Consider the following 26,943-nt stretch of genomic DNA (forward strand, 5'->3'; position numbering starts at 1 on the left):
CAGCATATAAAATGATTATAGGCCATAGCCAAGTGGGACTTATCATTGGATAGGAAGATTGCTTCAACATCTGAAAATCAAGCAATGTAATATTAAGAGAACAATGGACAAAACCATATGAACATCTCAATAGACACAAGAAAATCATTTGATGAAAACCTAATATGCTTTTATGATAAAAGCACTCAATAAACTAGGAATAGAGAGAATTTTCTTAACCTGATATAAAGACATCTGGGGAAGTCTCACAACTAATATACTCAATGGAAAAACACTGAATGCTTTCCTCTAATACCAAGAATGAGACAAATACGCCTGCTCTCACTACTTCTATTCAACATTGCATTGAAGGTTCTAGTCAGTGCAATTAGGCAAGAAAAAGGAATAGGAATCATCAAGTTTATGCAGGAAGATGTATGACTCTCTGTATTTGTAGATTATATGATCTTGTGTATGGAAAATTTTAAGGATTCCACAGTAAAACTAGTAGAACTAATGAGGTCAGCAATGTGCAAAGCAATTAAAATAACTATCTATTCAACAGGTATTTCTTCAAGGGAGATATGCAAGTGACTCATAAATGAAAAGAACATTACATAATATCATTAGTCATTGGGAGAAGGCAAGATAAAAATCACAACGTGATGATACATCATATACTTTACATAGGATGGCTACAATAAATAACGATAAAGAATAACACCTGGTGGCCAGGATGGGAAGAAATTCCAACCCTCATACACTGCTGGTAGGAATGCAAAATGTCCCAGTTCTTGGGAAAGTTATTTAGCAATTTTCAAAAGGACACACATAGTTACCATAGGACCCTGAAACTGCACTTGTGGGTATATCACAAAAGGCAATATATCACATGATTCCACCTAAATGAAATGTCCAGAAGAGGCAAATACATAGGGAAAGTAAATTGGTGCTTTCCAGGGACTGGGGAAGGGGGGGATTTGGGAGTGACTGATTTTTGAGGGATGAGATGATGAAACTACTCTAAAATCAGATATGGTGATGGCTGTACAGTTTTGTGAATCCAAGAAACCACTGAACTCTTTATTTTAAATGGGTGAATTTTATGATATATAAGCTATATCTCAATAAACCTGCTTAAAATGAAAATAAAATTAGAGCCTCTGGATTATGTGGTCTTCCATCATTTCTTTTTTGACAATATACATAGAGCGTAAGGAATCACTCAGATTCTGCTGAGGATAATTTTTAGCTGTTATTTCAACTTTACTGACCTATTTCAGTTTTGCCCTTATTCCGAGAAGGTGGACCTTCTGGTGTGTTTACTAACACTGCTCTGCCTTGGCCTGAACTTCAGCCTCTGGTGGCCTTCTGCTGGCATTCTACTCCTCTGTGCAGAACACGGCAAATGTCTTCAGTAAAAGCGATAGGGGTGAATGGGAGGCACCCCTCGATGTACTTCTTTTCTTTATTTTTTTAAAATTTTCCTTCCTTCCTTCCTTCTTGCCTTCCTTCTTTTCATCTTTTTAGGGCCATACCCAACTGCATATGTAGGTTCCCAGCCTAGGAGTTGAATCACAGTTGTAGCCACCAGCCTACACCACAGCTATAGCAACATGGGATCCTAGCCATGTCTGCAACCTACACCACAGCTCACAGCAACACCAGATCCTTAACCCACTGAGAGAGGCCCGGGATGGAATCTGCATCCTCATGGATGCTAGTCAGATTCGTTTCCGCTGAGCCATGACGGGAACTCCTGTACTTCCTTTCTTAGAGGATTAGAACCTCTCAATCCTTGCCTATGTTGGCTACTCTTCAAAGTTTTTTAAAGTGCTATTTTCTGCAGTTTTCCAGATTTTAGGTTTTTTTTTTTTTTCCTGCAGGAGAGAGAGTCAAAAACTGATGCTCTATGTTGAGAACTGAATATCCCCCTAAAAGGACATAACATAGAGAATCTCAAGCCCGCCCCCATAATAGACGTCTTTTGTTTTGCAAAATCAAGACCACTGACTCCCCTCCCCATAGAGGAATGTAACTTTCAGAAACCACTGGGACTTCGTCTCCAACCAGGGGACCTGAGTGGGAACTGCCAATCAGAGCACCTCACTCCCTAGGCCAGCCAATCAGAATTTTTCCCAGGTTGGAAGCCAAGAACCAGAGAGAAAAATATTTTCCTCTCCTGTGCAACTCTTTGAAAGTGTGGGTCCAGGAGCTTCCAGAAAGTGCTATTTCAGCCTTTGGGGAAAGAAAACTGTGAAAGGAAACAGTAGAGTTGCTGTGCAGAGAGGAGAAGCCATGGATGAAAGCGTCACAGATTTCTCTGGTTCTTAATCTTCACTAGTTACGTTTTTTCTTGGATAGTTAAAGGGATAAATTTATTGTATTGCTGAAGCTAGGTTTTTTTGTTTGTTTGTTTTTTAATTCTGTCCTAAGAAGTGAACTCTTTGACCCATGGAACACATAGTGATTGCTATTTCTTTTACACCCTGATTTTGGGAATGTATAGGTAAGTTTCTTTTCTCCCCACAGTTTGGGAATCATCAATATACGTGTTAGGGAGAAACAGAGTATTATTTATCAAGAGAAACACAGGCCTAGATTTATGTCTCAGGTAGTTACTTTGATTACCGAGCAGCAGGTGAAAGAGCAAGGAAAGAGTCAGAAGTCAGAAAAATAAATTGAAAAGCTCAAAGGAAAGGAAATGAATAGCAGACCATGAAAATTACGGAAGACATGGGAAACGAAAGAAGACCGGTTAGAGAAGTACTTTGGAAGGAGAGATGAAAAGATCTGGAGATAGATGGGAAAAGAAAGATGGAGGAAGAAGCATTCAAAATTTTAGAAAATGCTAAAAATTATGATAGGAAGAGCAGCACAAAGGAAGAAATCTTTTGTATGTGCTTTCTTGGGGCTCAGCCATTGAAAATATTGGTGAAACTTGCATTTTACCCTGTTGTTGCAGGGCCTAAATACGGACTTAAGACATCAGAAAAATCAGAAAGAATTGGTTCTTTACTCTTTCCCCTTTCTCAACTTTTTCTAATGGCCGCACCTGTGGCATGTGGAAGTTTCCAGGGCCAGGGACTGAATGGACTAGGGATTGAATCTGAGCTGTAGCTGCAATCTACACCACAGCTGAGGCAACACCAGATCCTTAACCCACTGGATCAAACCTGCACCTCCGCAGAGACCTGAGCTGCTGCAGTGGAGTTCTTAACCCACTGTGCCACAGCCGGAACTCTGTGCATCATTTTTTCATCAGTCTACTGTATTGCTTTAGCTCACTCTAGGTTTTGCAATAGAGAGATTATTATAGCCGCCAGCTTATCTGTAACTACAATAATGTAATGTTGGAAGTAATATTCAGATTGTTAGTAGATCAAAAGCAATTCTTTCAGAATACTATTCATCATGATGTGACTTTCCTCCCTTTATTTAGAAAGAAGTAATGTCTCTTTTATTTCTGCACATCTTGGAAGGGACAAATTCCGTTTTTCATCATGGTTTAGATGATAAAAACAACAACAGCAAGTAACAACAAACAAACTAAACTATTTCTTGACTAGCTCAGGGTTGGAACAATGACAAAGTTTGACGGAAAAATGACCCAGCTTCTTATCTGTAACAGTATCCAACACATTTTGACTCTTATTTTGTTATTTCTCTGTCATCTTCTCTATGTCCTAGGAAATTGTATCCTCATGTTTTATTCCAATGAGAAGAAACATTTCCGGATGCATATGGCTGTGCTCTTGAACTTGTGACATTTAAAGGGCAAGAGAATGCTAACGTGACTAATAAAATAGAAAAATGGCTTTATAACAGGCCATATGAGGACCTTTGTTTCTCCTTAACTCATCTTATAAACTGGCGAAATTTGACAACTTAGTTTGTAAAGATCGAAATAGGGAAGCACCGTGGGTTCAAATTGAAATAACAGTAAAACAAAGACGTTTCTTCCCTTTCGAGAAACAGGTTGTCATGTTCTCCTTTTTTGGAAGGAAAAATCTATTGGGAAAGAGAGGAAGAGTCTGTTTCTGTGAAAGTGGTGGTCTATAATGATTTGTGAATTACTCCGGAAGGCAAGAGGTTGCAATACAAAGATAATCCTTCTTCGGTAATTGATTTTTGTACTTTCCTTTGGACACACAAAATTGGTTCCAGGGCTGGCATATTACAATGTGCCAGCGAGCAAGAATATTGATAACTGTAGTCCCTGAACTCTGGAAGCTATCAGTTGCCATTTTTGCCCTTAAGGCTTACATTTAGCATAGGAAAACCAGGTCTCAGCAGCTGCAAGGACTGTGTTCAGAGCTGCAAATCAGGGCACTGGGTCCGTCAAATGTCAGTGTCCTTACGTGGGAGCATGAGGGAGGATATTTGCAATGAGGATGCTCTAGAAATTCCAGGACATGCCATTACTCTGCTTAAAGGCTATTTTAAGGAGGAAAAAAACCCCCACGTTTGTCCATTTATTCACTTGCTTATTAACTCAGTAAGCATTCTGTGCCGTGTAATAGTCACCCAACACTAGGAAAAGGAGTTGGAGACAAAGCCATGAGCAAGAGCCAGTCTCTAACGTTAGAGGCTCACAGTGGCTCTTGAAAGGGGCCATGAGAATCGGTAGGCCCTACTGATCCAGCCTTTTGCCCCTTGGTTCTTCCATCTGAGGAGGACATTTGGGCATGTTTGCTATGCTATGGAAACCACCGCTGATTGTCAGTGGTTATAAGTGAGCCAGGGAACCTTCCAACAGGGCAGAGCAGGGCAGGAAGACACAGAGCCTTTCCTGAGATGGCTACCCTGGTGCCACATAATTTCTTTATGCTCCTATCAGGCACTGTGGCTCCTTTTCACCACTGCCGGAGCTGCAGGAGGCTGCCCTTTGTGGGTGGAATCAGTGGTGTCCTGGCTGGGCCTGCTGGCTGATGAGACTCACCAGGAGGTGGGGGCTCAGTCCTGGCTCCACCTGCTAGTCACGGAGCCCTGGCTGCATCATGCTTTGTCTGGACAGCTACCTCTTATAGCTACTTTGTCTCTCTCCAGGTTCGGGTAACTACTTCCTTCAGGTCCAGAGGGCAAAGGCTTCCCACTCTTATAAGCCACAGGATGCCTTACCGTTTCTTGTTGATTTCTTTCTTTCTTTTTTCTTTTTATGGCTGCACCAGTGGCACATGGAGGTTCCCAGGCTAGGTGTCAAATTGGAGCTGCAGCTGCAGCCCTACACCACATCCATGGCAACACCAGATCCAGAGCTGCTTCTTCGACCTGCACTGCAGCTGGTTGCAACACAGGATTCTTAACCCACTGAGCAAGGCCAGGGATTGAATCTGCGTCCTCACAGACACCATGTTGTATTCTTAACTGCTGAACACAAATGGAACTCCCTTGTATTCGTTTCTTAAAACCCCAGTTTTACATCCACAGTTTTATAAGACCCACAGTTTTATAAATTGTCCCATTCTGGTGCTTCTCTGAGTCATCCTGTTTGAGTAGATTCTCTGTGGTGGAATTTGGATGTAAGCTCTAGTTGGTCTAATTTTTTTTTTTGAACATTCTAATTGGGTTGGGAGGGTCTTTAAATTTTAAAAAAAATTATGCAATTTTAAAAGGTTACTTTCCACTTGCAGTTATTAGAAAATATTGGCTACACTCCCCAGGTTGTGCAATACGTCCCTGAGTAGTGAGCCTCATAGTTTGTACTTCCCATCCCCCACCCTATACTGCCCCCTTGTCCCGTCGCTAGTAACCACTAGTTTGATCTCTATATCTGTGAGTCTGCTTCTTTTTTGTTACAGTCATTAGTTTGTTGCAGTTTTTAGATTCCACAGATAAGTGATATCATGCAATATTTGTCTTTTTCTGTCTGACATTTCACTTCGCGTAATGCCCTCAAAGTCCTTCCATGTTGCTGCAAATGGCAAAATTTCATTCTTTTTTATGACTGAGTAGTATTCCATTGCATATATATTAGTTGGTATCATTTCTGTATTCATTAGGAAAGGCTGATCTGTAATTAACAATCCACTAAATTTTAAATAAGGAGAAAAATCATGTTAATAAAGTGTTTTGCAACTGGAGAGAGCCTTTGGTGTTGAATCTCCATGAAGCTTATTGAAGATCCTCTGATAAATCAAGAGTTAAAAATCTAACCATGTGACTGTTAGAAAAACAGGAAAGTCTTCTATTCTACGCTCAATTTGAAGTTAACTTTTCTATGTTCAACGAAATTTGAACGGATGATGTAGTAGATCAAATGGATGTGTCCAGGTCAATTTTTCTATTACCTCTGCAATTGGAAGTCAGTCTTTTCCCAAAAAGGCAGTTTAAAATGCTTCTCCCATCACTATGGAGTATCGAAGATGGATACTGGCAAAAGAGGAGCTGCTGGTTTGGAAGAAAGTACTGGCATGACGCAAAGAACTGCAGTTACAGACAATTGCTTCTGTTAAATAAACCAGAGAGTCTGAACCCTGTAATCTTGATGAGGGGAGGCAGAGTCTTAGTTAAACTATCTTTAACAACTGTACATAGATACAGTGAGGCTAACAGCTTGTTAATGAGTTTAGTAGGAAGAACCCTAAGTAGGAAACAGACATGCCACCATAGGAAAATTCTGCTCCTGGGGAATATCCAAGAGAGGGCACAAGAGTCTCCGTTCTGTTGGGAACAGGGGTCAAGGACTAGTGAAGGTGGCTATGAGAAACCCCTGTACGGTACACCGTTTCACATGAGCACAAGCCTGCAGTTCACATTTTTAATTTCACTCTCAACTCTTCTCAATAACCACGTTTTCCATCTTTAGAAAAGTTGAAGAATCTATCTAGATATGGCTACCTACACACCCACACCTATATCTAACTTTAGAAAGCAAATGCTGTGGCAAAGCACTGCTGAGGCATCTGCACGTTGCAGAAGGCGTCTGGCACTGTGTTCCTTACCGTGGAGGCAGGTCCCTACACGACCGTCCTCTTTTGTCCCAGCCGCATGCACCGGGAGCGGAGGAGAACTCCATCTGGGGTCCTAAGGGTCCTCTTGTGGGATTGGGAACTGTGACCAGCCCCGTTTGCTCTGCCTCTGAGTGTGGCTCGGTAGAAAGGAGGGTGGCCAGGTGACAGGTGGGGCTTTAAATCACGGCAGCGTGACCACTGGGGCTTCAGGTACAGTGCATTATCCTCCTCCTGCGCAACCACCGGCTCTCATGTCATCCCAGGAGAAATTCACCTTCTTGACAGTGGGAGACTAAGTGGACAGTAACTTAGGAGTAGTTGAGGCAGGTAGACAGACAGCAGAGCCAGGGATATCCTCAAGCACTGTAGGTCTATCCCAGGGGGAGGGCCAGGGCCAGGGCCAGTGGGTGCCAGGTAGATGCAGGAACAGCTGGGGGTGTAGATGTTTGAAGCAAGGCGGAATCCTAGTCCCTGAGGCCCAAGTGTCCTGGGAGGCTGGCACAAACCAGGATGTAGCCAAAAGGAAAAAGGCAGAAGCTGGGGTAGCTAAACGGCTACAAGGTCTAAGCAGGACTTGGAGGTGAGCATGATGTGATGCTGAGGGCTGGGCTGTCAAGCTCCTCAGCTTTCTCTGTGTCAGGGATGGTGCAGAGACTGAGATGCCTTGATCCTTCCACGCGTGTCCAATGTCTGGAGTCCGAGAGAGCAGCCAGTGTGAAGCACAGAGAGCAACAGGTTGTGTTGACAAGCAGCGACGTCCCATGGAAGCACCTCGTCCTCCACCAATGACGCCACCTGCTAGTTCCCTTTCTAGTTTGACAAGCACCTGTGCTCCAGTAGTTCTTGAAGTAATTGTTTGTGAATCAGTTTTATTGCGTGTCTTTCAAAGCAGACTAAATCAGTATTCTTCTGATTTGAAAATACAGGGTTTAAAAATAATCTTTGAAAAAGCTTTTAATGAAGCATGCAGTAGAGAACGAACAAGTGAAAATCTAGTGTTTCAACCAAATCTTACAGATATTTGTTGTTAAAATGAGGCATCTCAAAGTGGCCCATTTCGCAGACCTTTAATTCTTTTAGTATCTTTAATCATTCCTTTTAAAACACTGGAAAAAGAAGAAACATGGTCTGGAAAATTGGAAAATAATGACGACTTTGTGAAAATAGCTGCTGTTGAAATTCAGGTATGCGTACACTTGGATAATTCAAACGTGGTTCCAGATGGCATTAAAGGCAGTGCTGCCGCTGAATTAACGAAGAAACATATTCCACTCGGCAAGGGTATTTTTAGAGCTCAAAAATAGAGACCTGGGAAGGTATCCGAAGATCGGAAAATACGAAGTAAGGTACATCTTCTAAAAAGAGAAAGAATAACTGTGGTAATTATCCTAAATGTATAATTCTTATTAATTTTAGAGGAAATAGTGAGATAAAATAGCTCAGGAATGCAGAGTCTTCGGGCGCATTTAAAACTAAGCATCATGGGCTTTGAAAGGTTGAGGATGGTTCTGTCAGAGGGCGTTTCGTTTCCCTTTCTTCGTGGGTTGTGCTCTTTCCCACCCTGGATTCCCTTTCCCGTCTCGCCTCTTGCTTCGCAGTTTCTGTTCCCTTGACTTCTGCTTCCCTGGGCTTCTTGCTCTCCTGCGGGCCTCTCTCTGGCTCGCGAAGTCCTTCTCCCCGGGGCCGTGGGGGGTGGTCAGGGCGAGACCCTGCAGGGCAGCCTGCGTGGGATGCGAGCGGGGCCCTCACTTTCCTGCCTTCCAGCACCTTCCCTCCCTACCCAGCCTTACATTCTACCTACTCTGGCTCCTCAGTACCTGCTGAGTATCAGCTGCAGTTTTCCTAACTCTGGGAATGTAATTAACCAAAGGCATATCGAATATCTGCTCCAGTGAAGACACTGGGATGCGATGGGATGACCCGAAAGGCCACCTGCCTGGCTTCCTTCCGCCTTGCAGGAGCTCGCCGTCTCTGCCCTCCACACTCCACCCACTCCTGAGCCCAAACTGAGATCCCTTTTCTCATTTTCCCCATCACTCCACCTCCAGGAAGCCTCCCAGCTCCTCATTACAGGGTCTCCTCTTTACCTGGAGCCTGCAGCGCAGCATTTCCTGGGCAAAGCCTGAAAAATGTGATTTCTTGGGAAATTTGATTTTTTTCTTTTAATTAAAACGGGGTTATGTGGTCAGACATGTATGGGAGTTGCTAATTTAAATGAAGTTAATTGGTTTTTTTTACCACAGGATTTCCTGAAGCTTTTAATATCTTGATCTGCATTTGGAATCCTTGTGTTCGGATACCGGGGTGCAGACCTGGCATTTATATTTCAGGGTAGACCTCATTTCACGGAACAGCAGATGGGACTGGGGTTCCACGGAGCACAACTTGGAAAACTCACCTGAGGTACGTATTGTATCAGCTATTTATGTTATGTTTATAAGTCCATTTCTTCAATTAAATTGGCAGTTTCAAGTTTTCGAACCCTATGCTTTATCCTTCTTTATTCGCCACACACCTGTGTGACACCCTGCGGTTTGCTTTACACAAGACATGATTTCAAGCAAAACCCAAGGGAGTTCCCGTCGTGGCGCAGTGGTTAACGAATCCGACTGGGAACCATGAGGTTGCGGGTTCGGTCCCTGCCCTTGCTCAGTGGGTTAATGATCCGGCGTTGCCGTGAGCTGTGGTGTAGGTTGCAGATGCGGCTCGGATCCCGTGTTGCTGTGGCTCTGGCATGAGCTGGCAGCTACAGCTCCGATTCGACCCCTAGCCTGGGAACCTCCATATGCCTTGGGAGCAGCCCAAGAAATGGCAAAAAAAAGACAAAAGAAAAAACCCCCAAAAAACAAACAAAAAAACCCCAAAAAACCCAAGCTACTGCTTATCAAGAACTTATGTGTAAGGTGCAGTGTCTCGTGGGGACTACAGTGTGGCAACACTGCACGGTCTTCCTTCAATAATTAACGTTTTGCTTGTGTGACATTTTAGAATTTACCTTGTGCTTTTAGATAAGGCATTTTATTTGAGCTTTTCGACAATCTTGTGATGTTTGATAAGTGTTACTCTTCCTACTTAGCGAGAGAGTAAACTGGGTTCCAAGAAAGTTCGATAACTTGAGCGATTCTTTGTGAAGGACCAGAGGCAGCCGCGGTGCCAGCACCTCTGCTTTTTGTGCAGGAGGCTGCCCACAGCACAAGAAGATTCCTGAAGCAGTGTCCACTCTGAAGGCATCAGAGAGTTGCCCAAACACACTTAACACAAATCACTACCATGCTGGTGTTCGCTGGAGGGTATATTGTAGAGGAGAATACGCTTTCCCAAAACTTCGCACAACTTTGCCTGTCTTTGCACAACTAACAAGTTTGACGTGGAGTGATTGGCAATTATCCAAACAGACCTATGCCCACTCTAGGTTGTGTGATTTGGGACAAATTGCCATGTGTACTGGGACCTTCTTACATAAGGTAGAAACCTGGCAACTTGTCTGCAAGCCAAGGAGGTAATTTTGTCTCTGTTGCCATGAAAACGTGACCACGTTTTGCCAGCATCACCGCTTTTGCTGTTTAAAGGCACCTGAATAAGGAAGGCCCCTTAAATCTAAAGAAGAATGGAGCTGTCCATCCTGGAAAGGAATCTGAAGTGGGTGGTGAAATTATACACAGGTATTGGAGGGGAGCAAGCTGAACAACATGGATTGGGAGTGGAACTCGTAATGATAATAAAAATACAATAAAAATGAAATCCGGACATATTGGAGGAGGTAGCAAAGTTGATATAGAAAATATTATAATTAAGTAGTGGCAGTACACAATATTTATGAAAAAGAAAAGATTATATTTACAAATGGCTTAAGGCTGTGAAAAGCAAGCAACGGTCTATGAAAATTTTGTATTTACTGTGGTAAGTGCAGTGTATTTTTGAATTATAGAGTTTTATAAACTTTAATAACTTGCCTTCATCTACTTTTATATTTTAATTTAAATATTTTAGAAATATTGCTTATAAAATTGTATTTTTAAATTTTAGGGGGAGGTATGAAATTGTCTAATATTTTCTAAAACTACCAGCTTTCTCAATTAGCAGTGCAGAAATAATGCACTTTTCCTGGGTAAGAGAAATAGTAATGCTTAAAAATTCTAGCAAGGATGAAGATTTCCAAGAACTAGATGGAGGAAGGTGCTTACGAAATAAACTTTTAGGTTCTCTCAATATCTTTGAGTATGTTGCCATCCTTGTTTAAGGATCGTATTGAAAGGTGTTCCCCTCAGTTTCTGACAGGCCTTTCAACTGGGGTTTATAACCCATTTTCATAGTAATTGTTCCTTTGTGGGCATCCTGCTCATGATATGTTTGGAGGAGACCTTGGAAGTGGCTTTGAAGAAAACATGTGAATGATACTCTTCTAAACAGCATATACCAGGCTGTATAGCAGATGGTGACAGCCAGGCCCAGTGCGGCTACTGTTGATGACATGGGGCAGGGGTAGCGAACTCCGGCCTGCAGCCCAAATAGGGGCTGCTGCTGATTTTGGTAAATGAAGTTGTTTAGGAATGCAGCCATGCCCAGCCGTCTGTGTATTGTCTGTGGCGGCTTTTGCACGGGGTAGGCAGAAGAGAGTGGTTGTGGTGGATACCTCGGGGCCACGGAGCCTGGACTCTCGGGTCCTTTGCACAAAGTTTGCCTGCTCTGACATAGAGGACGTGGGGTGGAAAGCCAGTGGTTTCCCCCATCCAGTACCCAGTTACCCGTTTTCTGGTAACAGCTCCCGATTCCCCTTCAGGGAACGGACCTCCTATGTTCTCAATCCGAGTTCTCTGAGGTCCTGTCCTGCTCCAGCTTCAAGGGCCCAGCCTCTGCTGACCAAAGGCATTCGCCGTGACACGTTCAGGGATGGGTGCTTTCTTTTCTTCGGGCCAACTCAGGACCTTTGAGAAAGTTGCATTCTGCTAGGCGAGAGGGCTTATTTCTTCCTGGCTTGCTAATTTTATAGGAGATCAATCAACCGCCAAGTTGCGAGAGAGCCCGCCTAAGAAGGAAGGTCACCAAAGCAAAGCTGGTCAAATACTAAAGAGAAAAAGATGGAGACAAAAATAGAATGAAAATGAACTCCACCGGTATATGTACCTCAATACCCACCTCTCTGTCTGTCTGTCTGTCTATCTGTCTATCTGTCAACCACACTTGGGTAACCTGGCTTGCTGCCTGGAATCTAGCTCTACCGGACCCCCCTGCAAAGTCAGACCCTGCTTTAGGGTGGGTTCTGATATTTCCAAAAGGAAGAATGCCAGTGGCTGCAACGCGTTCTCACAATGAAGTGGGGAGCAGGGAGTGGAGAGCATGCTGAAGAAAGAATCTTCCAAAATCTGTAGAAAAGAGTCAAAAAGTCACTCTCTGGCAGAAGGAAAAAAGACGTCAGGCAGAGATAAAATCACTTGTCGCCATACGCCTGTTTGCTTTGCGGGACGCAGAACAAATGGTGTGGGAATAGCTGGTTCACAGGAACCAGCGCTTTGGCTCATCTCCGAGAACATGACAGGCGCCTTGAGGTTGCCAGTTGAATTCAAAGGGCTTGAAGGAAGATGTTAAAACCAAGCCCTCCTCAAAGGCATTCTGCAAAGTGACGAGGGGACCACAGATTTAGGGTTCCATTTATATGATGTGTCCTGAAAAGGCATATATATAGAGACAGCAGGTAGACTGACAGCAGGTGCTCCTGGAGGTGGGGAAAGAGTAGCTGTAAATGGACTCAAGAGACCTTCCTGGAGGGATGGAATGTTCTCAAACTGATTTGTGGTGACACTTGTTTCACTCGGTAATGTTAATAACAACCACTGAATTATACATTTGAAATGGATGAATTTTTAACATGTAAAATATACTTCAATAAGATTGTTTAAAAAAAGAGGTACAGGGAGGTCCCATCATGGCTCAGTGGTAACAAACCCAACTAGCATCCATGAGGTCGAGGGTTCCGTCCGTGGCCTTGCTCAGTGGGTTAAGCATCTGGCATTGCTGTAAACTCTGGTGGAGGTCACAGAGGTGGCTCAGATCCTTCATTGCTGTGGCTGTGGTTGTGGCTGTGGCTGTGGCCGGCAGCTGTAGCTCCAATTTGACCCCTCGCCTGCGAACTTCTATCCATGTGCCAGATGACACAAAAAGACAAAAAAGAAAAAGAAAAAAAAGAAAAGAAAAAGAGGTACAAAAGATAAAAATAGGATGAAAGTGAAATAAATAGCAATGCTTAAAACAGAGTTTTATTTAAAAATATAGTTCCTACTGAGTTGGTTTACGGTGTTGGTGATAATGTCACTTAGACCTAAATGCAATATACGTACCTTGGTCAGATTCTGGTGAAGAAAGAAAATCATTTATACAAGACATTCTTGGGACAATCGGAGACATTCAAATATGGATTCCACAGAAAAGCATAATAGAAGTAGTTTTAATTTTCTGAGATGCGATAATTATACCCTAATTTTAGGGGCAAATATTCTTATTCTTAAGAGAGCATACTGACATATTCAGGGTAGCAGGATAATAATAATTTTAAAAGCCTGGCATTTACAATATTTCATTATAGCTAATACTCCAGTTGTTGTAAGAAGCATCATTATTATTTATATGAGGGAGAAGGGAAAATGTTGCCAGTAAAAATGATACAACACTCCCACATTAAAACAAAACCTATCAATCAACCAAAGACAAAAAAAAAAAAAAATACAAGCTCCTGAAGTAAAAAAAACCCCATAAACCAGATAAGGCATGAGAAACCACCAGGACAGAGCAATCTGAAGCCTCCTTCTTCTTTTATTTTTTCACACCTGCGGCATATGGAAGTGCCACAGCTGGATCTGAGCCACATCTGTGACCTACGCCACAGCTTGCGGAAACTCAGGATCCCTGGCCCGCTGAGTGAGGCTTGGGATCCCGCAGAACCCGCATCCTTGTGGAGGCGATATTGGGTGCTCAACCGGCTGAGCCACAGCAGGAACTCCTGAAACCTCCTACCTCTTCATCCATCCTGAATGAGGTAAACTACATGGAAAGCAGTGAGGTCTGGCGGCTTTTGAGGGTTTCACCCCCCAGTGCCTTCCGCTGATGTAATGTTTGTTTTATGTAGGGATGGTACCGTCGGTCATTATTCAATAACGCTGTTTTAAGGGCAGAGTGAGGATGCCACGTTGCACAGCACGCGCTGACAGGCATGCGGGGAAGGTGGTCCACTCGTTAAAATCAACTCGAGTACACGGGTGACTTGGATGTGCTGGGTGGATGCACCCGACATGCTGCCTACACTGGGATGAGTGGAATCCAGACGTGGCCTCGGATTCCCAGAAATTCTCATTCTGTGTGGACCACAGTCATGGGGAAGCGAGCCCGTCCAGCCAGAAGGGAGAAGGAGGTCAGGCAGCCAAATCCTGCAGGTCCTGCTCTCATGGTCCCTCTCGTGGGATGAACTAGATTAGGTTTAATATACGGTTATGAACGAATCAGTATAAAAGTCAGAAGAAAGGTGAACATATGGAAGAGAAAAAAGGTATTGGGAAGCTGTACAAAGAGAAGCACTAGTAGGGAAGCGGGAGTGTACGTTTGTGTTGGGAAGATGTTAGTTGAAGAGTGCCTATGTTTCAATTTTGGAAATAAGCAAATGAGGCTACGAGTAGTTTATTGATCCTGAGGAATACGCGCGCGCGCACACACACACACACACACACACACACACACACACACGTTCCTTTTACCGGCAAACTGAATAAAGTAAAAATAAAATATTCCTGACTTTTTGACTAATGCAGATCTTCAAAGATACACCCTAAAAGGAGTGTACCTCCTATTACGTATGACAATAATAACGGAATAATTGCATGTTGAGCTAAGACCCAGGCTGCAGGGAGCTGACACTTGACTGGGAACTAAACAAGTGGAGGAAGCAGATGCTTTGGAAGAAAAGCTCCCTTGTGAAGAGGAGGCCAGGGATGGGGACGCAAAGAGAGCTACAGTCACTGCCCATGGGCTGCGAGGGGAATTCAGGTGTTCAAAGTCCCCCAACTTCTTCCTGCACCTGACCCTGCCCTGCAACACGTCCCCACCTCCCCACTTCCAGACAGATCAGTCAGCTGCTTAGACAGAGGCCGACACAAATGACAACCAGTGAGGTGGTCACAGCGCAGTGGCGTTTGTGAGGCTCTTCACCGCTGAACGTGTTCGAGCCAAAGCCCAACTTCCTCTTAAATAGAATTAGCACCATGATCTCCTCAAACTCGAGGATGGCTCACCGCCCCTTGCTGCATTCTTCATTCACTTTTCTTTCATAAATATCATATGGGTGTTTCAGCTTTGTAGTCACACTGGTAAAAACGCTCCTTTGAAGCAGTGTAATCTTTGAAAGTTTTTGTCTTACTCAGGTGTCTAGAATGCAGACCAAACAGAAAAGAGGCAAAATCTAAAGTTATTAGTCCTTCATTTTAATTAGCATGACCTAATAGTTTACATGTTTTATGTGTATCTGAAAAAATAGGCACTAGACAAATTCTTTGAATGTATTATGTGGAGTAAATAATAGATTACTTTTACTGTCTATATATTCTATACTAAGATTTAAAAACTGTAGTTTTGAGAGTGGCTCAGCAGAAACGAATCTGACTGGCATCCATGAGGACACAGGTTCAATCCCTGGCCTCTCTCAGTGGGTTAAGGATCTGGTGTCGCCATGAGCTGTGGTGAAGATCACAGACTCGGCTCGGATCTGATGTTGCTGTGGCCGTAGTGTAAGCCAGTGGCTACAGCTCCAATTCATCCCCTAGCCTGGGAACCTCCACGTGCCGTGGTGCGGCCCTAAAAAAGACAAAGAAAATAATAAAATAAATAAATAAATAAATAAATAAAAACTAGTTTTGAATAATGCACTTAAGTTTATGGCATATAGGAGTTCCTCTCATGGTTCAGGGGAAATGAATCCAACTAGTATCCATGAGGATACAGGTTTGATCCTTGGCCTCTCATAGTGGGTTAAGGATTTAGAATTGCTGTGAGCTATGGTGTAGGTCACACATGAGGCTCAGATCCTGTGTTCCTGTGGCTGCGGTGTAGGCTGGCAACTGTAGCTTCGATTTGACTTCTAGCCTGGGAGATTCCACATGCTGTGGGTGCAGCCCTAAAAAGCAAAGTAAATAAATAAATAAATAAATTTTGTGACATATAAAAAACTTCACAACTCATACTGCTATTTATTTCTCCAGGCTACTCAACATCAGTGCATTTTGATCATATCTTCCACTAATTGTCAGAATATCAGAACACCAAGGCATTCATTGCTTAGTCCTCAGTTTTTTTCTCAGGGGGTGTGCTCATTTTCTTATGAATTGATTAATGACTTCCTCCTGTCAGAATTTAATATGTACCTAGGTTCTAGAGAAGTAGAGCAGGAAAAGGGAGACGCAGACTCTGCTCACCTGCAGTTGACCATTTTACAAATGGGTACAATGGTGGCAGGTGTGACGGTGGCAGATGGAAGATAAGTGCAAGGTGTTTTGATGGGGTGTGATAGGGAGGGTCTTTCCTAGTCCGGAAGGTTTAAAAAGAGCCTTCCTGAGGAAGCACCACAGAGGCCCTACGGAACGAGGAGCAGTGCATGGCCAGGAGAAGAAGAAATGGAGACTCCTTTAGTAAGAGGTGGTCGTGGAGGTAGAGGACCCTGGCACATTTAGGGGCTGGAAAGAAGGCAGGTGTATCCGAGGCTTAACTACTCATCATTAGGGGCATGAAAGGAAGATGAAGAGGTAGGCAGGGGCCAGGACATTCAGGATGTTGATGCAGTTAAGAAGACAGGGTGTCGGGAAAATGACATCAGATTTGCCTTAAATGATCACTCTGGCTGCCAGATGGAGAAGAGCTTTGGGAGTGCAGGGGGAGTGACTGCAGGCAAGTGTTTGGGGACCACTAGATGCTAGTGAGATGATCAGGAGGTGGAACGGAGCTGTGAGAGGGGAGGATGAGAAGCTGATGGAGTGGGACAAGCTAGAGAGAAGTTCCATTTGTTGTGATAAATGAGAGAGAGGGTTGGGCCCGGCTCCCTGGTTTCTGGCTCAGAAGAGGGGCATTGTGGGACCAGGAGAGGGTGGGGGAGTGGCGGTCGGCAGAGGATAAGGCCAGAAGCAATAATAACCTAAAACAGGTTTGGTCTCGGCAAACAACCAAATTATCTTATCCAATTAACAGTGACCGCTGAGCCTATGATGTCATTTCCTTGACGACATTTCGGATAACTTTGGGCTCTCTGTGCATGCAGTAGATCCTTCCAACTGTCCTGCTTTTTTAAGAAGACATATTTAAGAGATAAGGGGGTTATTTTCTCCATGGGTTCTTATTTCCTCAGTGGTATGAGATGACCGGAAATGAGAGAAATAAGCAGATAAATTCAGTGATGATGAGCTCTTGCTGTTCGAATGGCTCTCTGATCTGTGCCAGAAAAAGATACGTAGCAATTTTGCCTCAGCTCACTCCAGGGTCCACAGAGTCAGTGAAATCCTCCCCTTCAAAACGATTTCAAAGACGTCCACCTGTTCCGAGGTTTCCTCAGCAGAGACTGTCGCAGGGAGGACATTCTGGGCGTGGGACAGTAAAGGAGGGACTGGACACGCAAAGACAATGGACTTAATACTTCTGTTCAAAAGAAGGATACAAGCCAAGACAATAAGACAATTTATTTAAAAAGAAACCTTGGGAGAAGTTTTCCGGGTTAGTGAAAAGAGGATCTGGCCGGTCATGGTCTCTAAAGTGAGGTGCTCATGTTCTCAGGGTACCGGGGATGTCCTGAAGGATGCAGAAGTGCCTCCAGCGATGCTGAGGAGGGAGCCCTTTGCTCATCACTTGAATGCAACATGTGGATTCTTGGGAGGTCACCCCGTACCTTGCCCCTGCACACAGCTTGATGCCGCTCTTGGAAACCCCCCACGGTCGTCAAAAAGTGGGACCTCAGAGCATACGGCTTATGTTTTCATGATCTGGAAACTCTTAAAGGTGACTCCTAGTTGATTTAAGTAATGAGAAAGTGGCATTTCATAAAAATGTTAGTGCGCACTCCTCTCCATCACGAGGAAACCTCATTACTGCCGTTATGCTCCCCCGTGTGAAACAGTGTTGCTTTGGAATGTACAGCAGCTGTAAGCCAGTTACCCGAAGATCTGTGAGATGGTGGCTGGCAAAGAAAAATATCTGCAATAGCTGCCAATTATTGTGCTTTTACTTCTTTCAACATGGGGCACCAATTGCCAATTCTCGAGATAGTGCCATTATCCAGTCGTGTCTTTTCCTTAAAACCTAAATATCGCAGCCTTTTCTAGTAAAGAAAACTCATTTTCTTTTCTTTACCGGCTCAATAAGAATGAATACTATGACTGTTTTTTAAAAGGTCTGAGAATGAAATGTGTCTGCCGATGCTGCCTATGGAAAGATGCAGCTATTTCAAAATAAGCTTTATTATCTTTCAGAAGGGGAATAAGGCATTGTTTCTTCTTGGCTCATCCTGGGAGCAGTTTAGAGTGGGTGTTGGACGGTGTTCTTTTCTGGGTTTCCTGTGGCAAAAAGAGATTTTAAATGAGCATGACCCTGATGACGCCCCGGCATTGAAGTCTGGGCTCAATCTATGGAACGTAAATATTTTTGAAGATTATGAAATTTCATTAGGAAAAACAACAATGGCTATTGACCTCCTCCAGTGAAAATGTCTGTATGGATCAATGAAGATTTCTAAGATCTCTCAAAAATCTTTAAATTAGCACATATGGCTTCCTTCTTTAGAAATTTATTTTAGGCTATTAACTGCAAAAATATGGTTTTTTTTAATTTATTTACTTATTTTTCCACTGTACAGCATGGGGGCCAAGTTACACTTACATGTATACATTTTTTTTTTCCCACCCTTTGTTCTGTTGCAATATAAGTATCTAGACATAGTTCTCAATGCTTGGGTGGCTTAATAGCTTGGACAATCAACATGCCAGTTGCATCACACAGCGCATCATGGTGATTTCACACACTCATCCATCCCCCCACCCATCCCTCTATCCATTCATCCGTTTATGATGCTACATATTCCACAAATATTTAGTGAGAGATTGTATGCATATATTTTTTGTTAGTTTCTGGGTGCAAAGAAAAATAAAACACATGTTTTATTTCTAGTTTGGTGGGGAGACAAACATAAAGCAACAATCGTAATGCTATTTAATTCCAGAAAATTATGGGAAGTACCCAAGTCGGCAACAGGCAAACTTGAGAAGACCTTACTCTCCCTCTGGTCCTTTCCAAAGAATGACTGACGGACATGACCTTTTGCCCCCACTCTCCCCAAAATTTAAGTGTCTGTGTAGGACACACCCACTTCTGTGTCCTTAGATCCAGGGCTAAGACCAAACATGAAGACTGCAGTGACTTGAGGGTTTCAATTCAGTTTGGATCACTGCTGTTATTATAATGAAAATCGTAACAAAGCTGTAAAGCAGTGTATGGATCCAGAAAGAGATTTAACATTTAGCCTTAGCGATGACTCGGACCTTGTACGAAATCTGTTTATAAAGGCTTATTTATGGTAATTGGCATTTTCAGACAGAGATTTCAATTGAAGATGCCTGGTATTAGGAAACAAAACCGTCAATCTTGCTGTCGTAAGAGAACAAGACATTCAAAGATGCCTTTAGAAATTATATCCCCAAAGCAAAAATCTACAACCGTGAAATATGTTCAATATTGGAAAACACTCTATAAAAGAAAGCAGCATATTTCAAGCAGCATATTGTAACTGATGACTGTTAAAAGTGAGATGCACAGGAAAAAAATTTTTTTAGAATAAACATATGTTATTTTTCCAGGGCAAAGCATCCAATCTTCACTGCTTCATAGCCAATTCTGCCATTTCAGAGGCTTTCGGAGAGGATCTCATAAAAATCGATTATAAAATGGCAGTTCCATACTAAGCCTCAAGTCTTTAGCTTTTTGTTATAAATATTTATGCTGAAGTGCAATTGATTACGCCTCATAAAACAGTAATAGTTACCTACATAAAATTCAGTTTCTGTGATTTTGCTTCATCATTGCTGATACATAATTATTGTACAGCAAGGCTTTATTTTTCTAGCTGCAAAAATTCCCCAAATTTGGAACCACAGTCCAAACTACATTTATCCAGGAAAGTCACCTAAAAGAGTTATGGCTTAAGTTGACAATTCGATTGTCACATATGAATTCGTATAACACAAATGTCACCATTCCTCCATTTGTTTTTACATCAGGTACACCCACCAAGGAGAGAAATATAACTCATGTTACCTTGTATTTTCTACTGCAGGAAAACTTTAATTAGGTATAAATGAGTTTGATCAATGAATAATTAACTTCTATTAAAGTTTAAGGAGATTGCCTGACCTGGCCATTCTATTCTGAATGTAATCTGGAAGAGGTGGGATAATTAGTGTTACAAGAATTGATGCCAGAGGCTGTCCTTCTCAGGCTTCCCACTGAACAGAGTTGAGTCAGCTGAAAAGTTAATTTTAGAGTCAACTTCTCAGGGCTCAACACAACCATCGTACACAATTTTACCATGAATATAACCCATAAGAGGCTGAGCATGCTGTTGGCCCTGGGGGGCCACCAACCTGATGGAGTCATGGCGAGCCTTCGTGGAGCCTATATGATACCTGTTGGTTCATGTTTCTTGGATCTACGATTTCATAACACACTTTCGAGTTTTTCTAAGCTCCATTCATACGTTTGTTCATCTATTTATTTGCCTTTCATTTCAAACTTATTGTGGGTGGGTAATGCGCTAGGTGCTGGGGATAACAATTCAGACCAGTCCCAGTCCTGGGCCTTAGAGAAGGTACGGTGAGAGCTGGAAAAGCACTGGAACAGTTTACATGCCGTATTAAAGGTTCACAGAGTGCTAAGGAACAGTGAGAATGCAGGCCCTGACTATACCTGATGAACGACAATCAGCCATCTGAGCCCTTAAGAACGTTTTCTTCCTGGCAATACTCCATCCTGTGGGAGGAAGAGTGAGCATAAGCTTGGGGACATGCAGCACAGCGCGGTGAACGGTTGTGGAGGAGACTCTCCTTGCGATGGTACGTGCGGGTGCAGGGTTCACTTCTCAGCGACATGTTTTATCTTTTGTTCTAGTTATCCTAGTTAACTACGTTAGAAAACAGAGTGGTTACAATGTACCAGGTGATACAGAGGGTAAAGGTAAAAATAAACTAAGGCCTGGATCCTTCCCCCCTTATCTTATGTGCTTTACTGTTAATAATACACCAATTCTATCTGGGAGAAAGTGCAGTACAGAATTTCTAGAAGCCCTTTTAGTAGTGATTACTTTAAGTGTCTACTAGGCTTTACAGAAAAGTAGTAACTCCAAAAAAACCCCAAAACCTGCTGGTCATATTATTTTGAGGGCCGCAGAGTGACTGTTGCAGCATTTATCCTGGTCTCTTCTTATTCCTGAACTCTAACAAGCCAAATGTGTAGGAGTCACTTTGGCGGATGTCAGCAATGTTTCAAGGCGGTAGGTATCACTCATCAGCACCGCACTTTCTACTGCAAAGTCCTCATCAGCTGTACAACCAACGAGGCAGGTACCGTTTCCCCACTTCGAGGCCAGGAAACTGAGCTGGGGAGGAGAGGAGGCGACACGTAGGAAGCTGCATCAAACCCAGGTGTGGGGTTCAAACTGGGTTTGCGCCAGGGGGCGTCTGACTTTCCACCTCCCTGCCCAGTGTGGGAGAAACTTAATGAAATAAAAGGAAATTTTAATGCCGGCCAACTCTTGATTCATCCTGGGCAAGTAACGCTGTGTTAGATTCATTTCCTTTCTTTAAACCATTATGAAAGGAAAAAGAAAAACAGTTGTAATTGTAGGTAGCAGGAGGCAAGAATATGGAAAAAGTAAAAACACTTCAATACGTTGGAAAAATCCCCACATGCATAAAATATTAATTTTGATTATTATGGAGCCTATGCCTAAAATCATGCTCTACATAGACAAGAAATAGGCATTAGACTGAAACAGATCCAAAATCACAAATTATCACAGAAGCTAGGAAAGTTACAGCTGGTCTGGCTTAAACGGGAGTTTTGTTAAATGTATGGAATCTTTCGAACCATCATAAAGTCGCAGCAACAGGGCAAAGACCTCTTTTAATGCAACAAATGCGCTCCCTGAAAGGGGCGGTCCCTGCGGCCCTTGGGGGCGGGACTTCCCATCACGCCCCTTTGACATTGGGATGTTGTTTTCTCGAGTCACTGGGAACCACGTGGCTCGGGGCTCTGGGGCTAGGGTGTCAGGCCGTGGGAGGGTGGTTCCCCCCGGGCGCCTTGTTGGGCCTGGGTAGCTGTGAGGCCATGCCCCTGGGACAATTCGTAGCCTCTCTATGGCGTAAGAGGGAGGCACAGCCAAATTGACCTGGTCAAGGTCACTCACTTTTGAGGCTGCTCCATGATCTTCTTCTGGGAGAGTTGGCCCAGCAGCCTGACCCAGAGGACCTGTGCAGGGAGGTGATGGCTGGACCCCTTCTAGGCCACTGGTGGGACTTGCCTCTCCCAGGTCCTGGGGCTGTGCCCACCTGGAGCTGGGGGGAGCCCCGCATGCCCCATAAAGGAACCTGACTCAGCCATGGCCATCGGCAGTCAGAAGGGGCCTGATGCTGTTGCGGTAGAACTTTCTGGACAGGGACCATCTTTCTGGTTAGCCCTCAGAGGTTCCCAGCAGCCAAGGCCCTCCTGCCAGGCATTTACAGAGATTTGGCTAAGAACAGAGGGCTCCGGGTGTCAAGGGCTCATGGTTCAGGGCAAACCTTCACCAGCATCAGATGCAGGACATGGAAGGGAAATGCATCAGAAGTGACAGGGAGGGGCCTGATTTGTGAAGCACTGCAGAGACCAGCCATCACGGAAGCCCGCTGCATGGAAAGGACTTCCTTGGCAGCACAGGCTTTTCCAGCACCGGGTCACTCACAAAGAGGGGAGCCACCCAGACACTCGACTGTGTGGTGGTTGGCCTTCCACAGTGTGCAGAGGCATTGCCAGCCCCCTGAATATTGAGAGGCTTCTGCTCAATCTGCACTTGTCCAGCCCCAGAGAATCCTCCCTGGAGAAAGGCCGTGTGATTGGCCAGTGTGGGGACGCTCAGCCACAACCCCGGCCTTGCTCATTACAGAGAGTTCACACTGGAGAGAGGCAGTATGTTTGCCATGAATAGGGCAAAGGCTTCATCTGCACATCCAGGTTCATTCAGGCCCAGGAAATCAGGGCCCCATGACCGCAGCAAATATGGGAAATCCTTTAGCTGCTGGTCTGGCCAATTTCAGCTGCAGCATTCACACTGGAGAAAAGCTTTATGACTGCAACACATTTGGGGAGTTCTTTAGCCATATCCACTCTCCTTAAACATGGGAGAATCCCCGCTGGAGTAATAAGAACTTCTGAGTACGACAAACGTGGAGAGTTCTTTGAACATCTCATTAAACATGGAAGACCTCGCTCTGGCGAGTGGGCTTGTAAGTGCGGGGCTGTGGGGAAGCCTTTCGCACTGGCCTCCTCCCCCTTCGCCACCAGTTTCACCCCAGATGCAAACCCCTGGGGGTGCAGTGAATGTGGGATGGCAGTCACCAAAGGTCTGATCAGAACCAGGATCTAAACAATCTATAATGTGCATTAGGCTAATATATGTTCACTGTAAATATCTATATATGTCCATGTCCACGTGACGAAACATTTGCGTCGTTAACTTCTTGTAACGAAGTGCTTTAGGCATGGGAATGTCTCTAACACCAATGGTAGTTCTTCTCCAATAAACACGGTTAAGAAATGGACCTATGTCAGTTTTCCTGAGTAAAAACACAAGTGGAGTGTGTTCTAGGCTTTTTAGAAGTGATATATAAAATACCGTGATTTAAAAGTTGAAGTCCAGCGGTGGGAGGGGGAAGGGGGGAGGCCACACAAGGTCAGAAGAGTGCGCATACAGTAGCCCAGGTGAGTGAGGTTGTGGCAGAGGCATAGCAAAGGAGCGTGAGGGAGGATGGAAGGCAGGAGTAAATAAAAGGCGTGAAGGCAGATTCAGGAATGCAGAAGCAGAAACGTGATGGCTTCATGAAGCCCATGAGGTCTGCAGTCAAAGGACATTTAGAAGAAAAGAATGGATAGGACTTTAGAACAATCCAGGAGGAAGGACATGTATAAATAGCGAATAAAGTTTAGGGCGAGACTTACGCGTATCAAACTCCTTCCTTGGGAGCTTGATGAATTATAACCGGGGCATGGAGAACGATGGGCTAAAATAATATTAATCACGTTAAGGCCATGAAATCTAAGGACAGAGACTATGTGACTTTGAAAACAGTAAAGGGTCTGTATTGTTTTCCTGTCCAAATTCGACCCAAAGCCTAAGAGAATGATGTGTAATGCCAGAAAGAGTAGGATTGAGTGAGTTTCATTGAAGTTTTTCTAAGAGTAATTTATATGTGGCTGCCACTAACTGGATGCATGGTTTCTCAGCTATGATTTTTATATTGCTTTTTGGAACAGTGTTATTTAGAATCACTTCTTGACCTTTCATCATCTTCAAGCTTATGCATTCACTATGCTCTGTGTAATTTTGATAAATTGTTTCGTAATTGTTCTGTCATTTCATGTCACGTCTCCCTGAGGATATTTAAAGCTCTTTGATGTTAGAGACTTTGTCCTCTTTTTTTTTTCGTATTTATAATCTATGTTTCCTTTTATCCAAACATATTTTCTTCCTCCACTTCTTCCCAACATGCAAGCACACACTCTGCACCTTGCGTACAGAAAACGATCTGTCAAGACTTGATTACGGACCAAAGATTTTGGCAAAACTAATTGACAGCTTTTCTTTGCATTAACAGGACTTGACACTTTGTTTTTAAAAGTTACCCTTAAAGGGACTTCTGAATTATCTGCTGAAAAAGTTCAACATTTTAAATTGATCGCGTATTTACAAGGCATTTGGAAGGAGGACCGTGTTGGAAGGTCGCACACAAGGATGTACTTTTGGGCTGGGTCTCAGCTGTGTGACATTGGCAATTTATGTCATCGCCCCTGAAGTCAGTTTTCTCATCTGTAGAATGTGAGCCTCTCTTAGAGATCTCTGAAATCTTTTATCTGTGATAAAAATGGCTCGTTTTCAAAAGGAAGTAATAGACAATAGATGAACGGCAGAGGGAAAGAATGCAATCAAATGCTAATAATGGCAGTTGGAAAATGGAAACGAGAAAATGGAGCACTCTGATTACTTTTTAGTTTTTCATCGAAGTCAGTTCTCTAGGGCTCCATGAATTTGTTTTCTGTCCTGCTTACTCCCCTTCCTTTGCTCTTACTTCTGTCGAACTAATGATCTAATCCTCCAGGCTCACCACTCTTTCTCAAAGAGACCACGTTATTTTGCTGCCCCTCTCGGCTCATAACTTGTTCACCAGGCAGCAGATTGTCCCCCGTTTTTTTTTTTTTTTTTTTTTTACGGCTGAATAGTATTCCCTGGTGTATATATACCACATCTTCTTCTTTTTTTTTTGTCTTTTTGTCTTTTTCTTTGTTATTGTTGTTGTTGTTGTTGCTATTTCTTGGGCCGCTCCCACTGCATATGGAGGTTCCCAGGCTAGGGGTCGAATCGGAGCTGTAGCCACCGGCCTACGCCAGAGCCACAGCAACGCGCGATCTGAGCCACGGTCTGCAACCTACACCACAGCTCACGGCAACGCCGGATCGTTAACCCACTGAGCAAGGGCAGGGACCGAACCCGCAACCTCATGGTTCCGAGTCGGATTTGTTAACCACTGCGCCACGATGGGAACTCCAAGACCAAAGTTTTTAAAGTGACAATAAAAGTGATAGGTAAGTGTACAAGAATGATGAAAAAACTCAAAAATATTCTTTCATAATATATATATATTATATATCCCCTATATATATTATATATATAATAATATATATATTCTCATATATATATCCTGTGAAGAATAGGTGTAAAATTTACCCAGGAAAACACGCACACACACACACACACTTGCTACAGTCCACGCCCAGCTGAAAGAGGAGAGCAGGGGATCGGGAGAACTCCTGTTCCCCATTTGGCCGTCATGATTTTCTCCTCATTTCGCTTTGTTCACAGGCTTTCTTTGATATCTTAATTTGTATTTGCAGGGAGTATGGCTAAGAGTTTTGAATTTGGGGAAGCAAGAAATCAGAAGAAGTATCTACCTGTGCATCTCCATGAATAGCTGCCCTGAGCACAACCAGGAGTCCTGAAAACCAAAGGCTTCCATGCAGGCTTGCTTCCTTGTACCAGGACATCTGAGGAAGACCAGGCAGTCCAGACGTCAGCCAGCTTCTCTAAGGGTCTTGAACATCCCTTCTCTCTGTCTCACAAAGTGACTCAGAGACCGTTGGAACAATACTGGAAACGCTCATCTGGCTTAACCACTATTACCATCAGTCGCTGCAGCAGCCCCCTCCATTTCCTGTATTTCCTTCCTGAACCTTCTGCTTCCCTACTCCTTCTCCGGTTGTGCTGTTGTCCAGCTCCTTTCCTGGGAATGGCGTATGCTCAAAGAAATCCAGCTACCTGCTGAACAAGCTGTGTCTTTCTTCTTCACTTGATGTAACCTCAGCCGTTCCAGGGTGGCCCTGCCACTCTTTATTCCTCACTTTTATCTCTGTCCACTTCAGAAGGAGAGGTTGACCTTTTTCTTCAGCTCAATGTCTGTTTCTGGACTATTGCTCTTCCACCTTGCTTTGTACAAAAAAAGAGATGAAAAGAAAACAAGGAAATTAAACCCCCATCAAAAACAAGGCATTGAGAAAACTCAACTATTCTGAGTCATATGCCATACACTTTCTGTTCTTCCTCCTCATAGATGTCCAGAAATCCACATCCCATTATAACTAAGGGCAGGTTTTGAAGACAATCTCAAACCCTTTTCCCCACACACCTACGGTCAATTAA

Source organism: Phacochoerus africanus, chromosome 2, assembly GCF_016906955.1.
Source record: "Phacochoerus africanus isolate WHEZ1 chromosome 2, ROS_Pafr_v1, whole genome shotgun sequence".
NCBI lineage: Eukaryota > Metazoa > Chordata > Mammalia > Artiodactyla > Suidae > Phacochoerus > Phacochoerus africanus.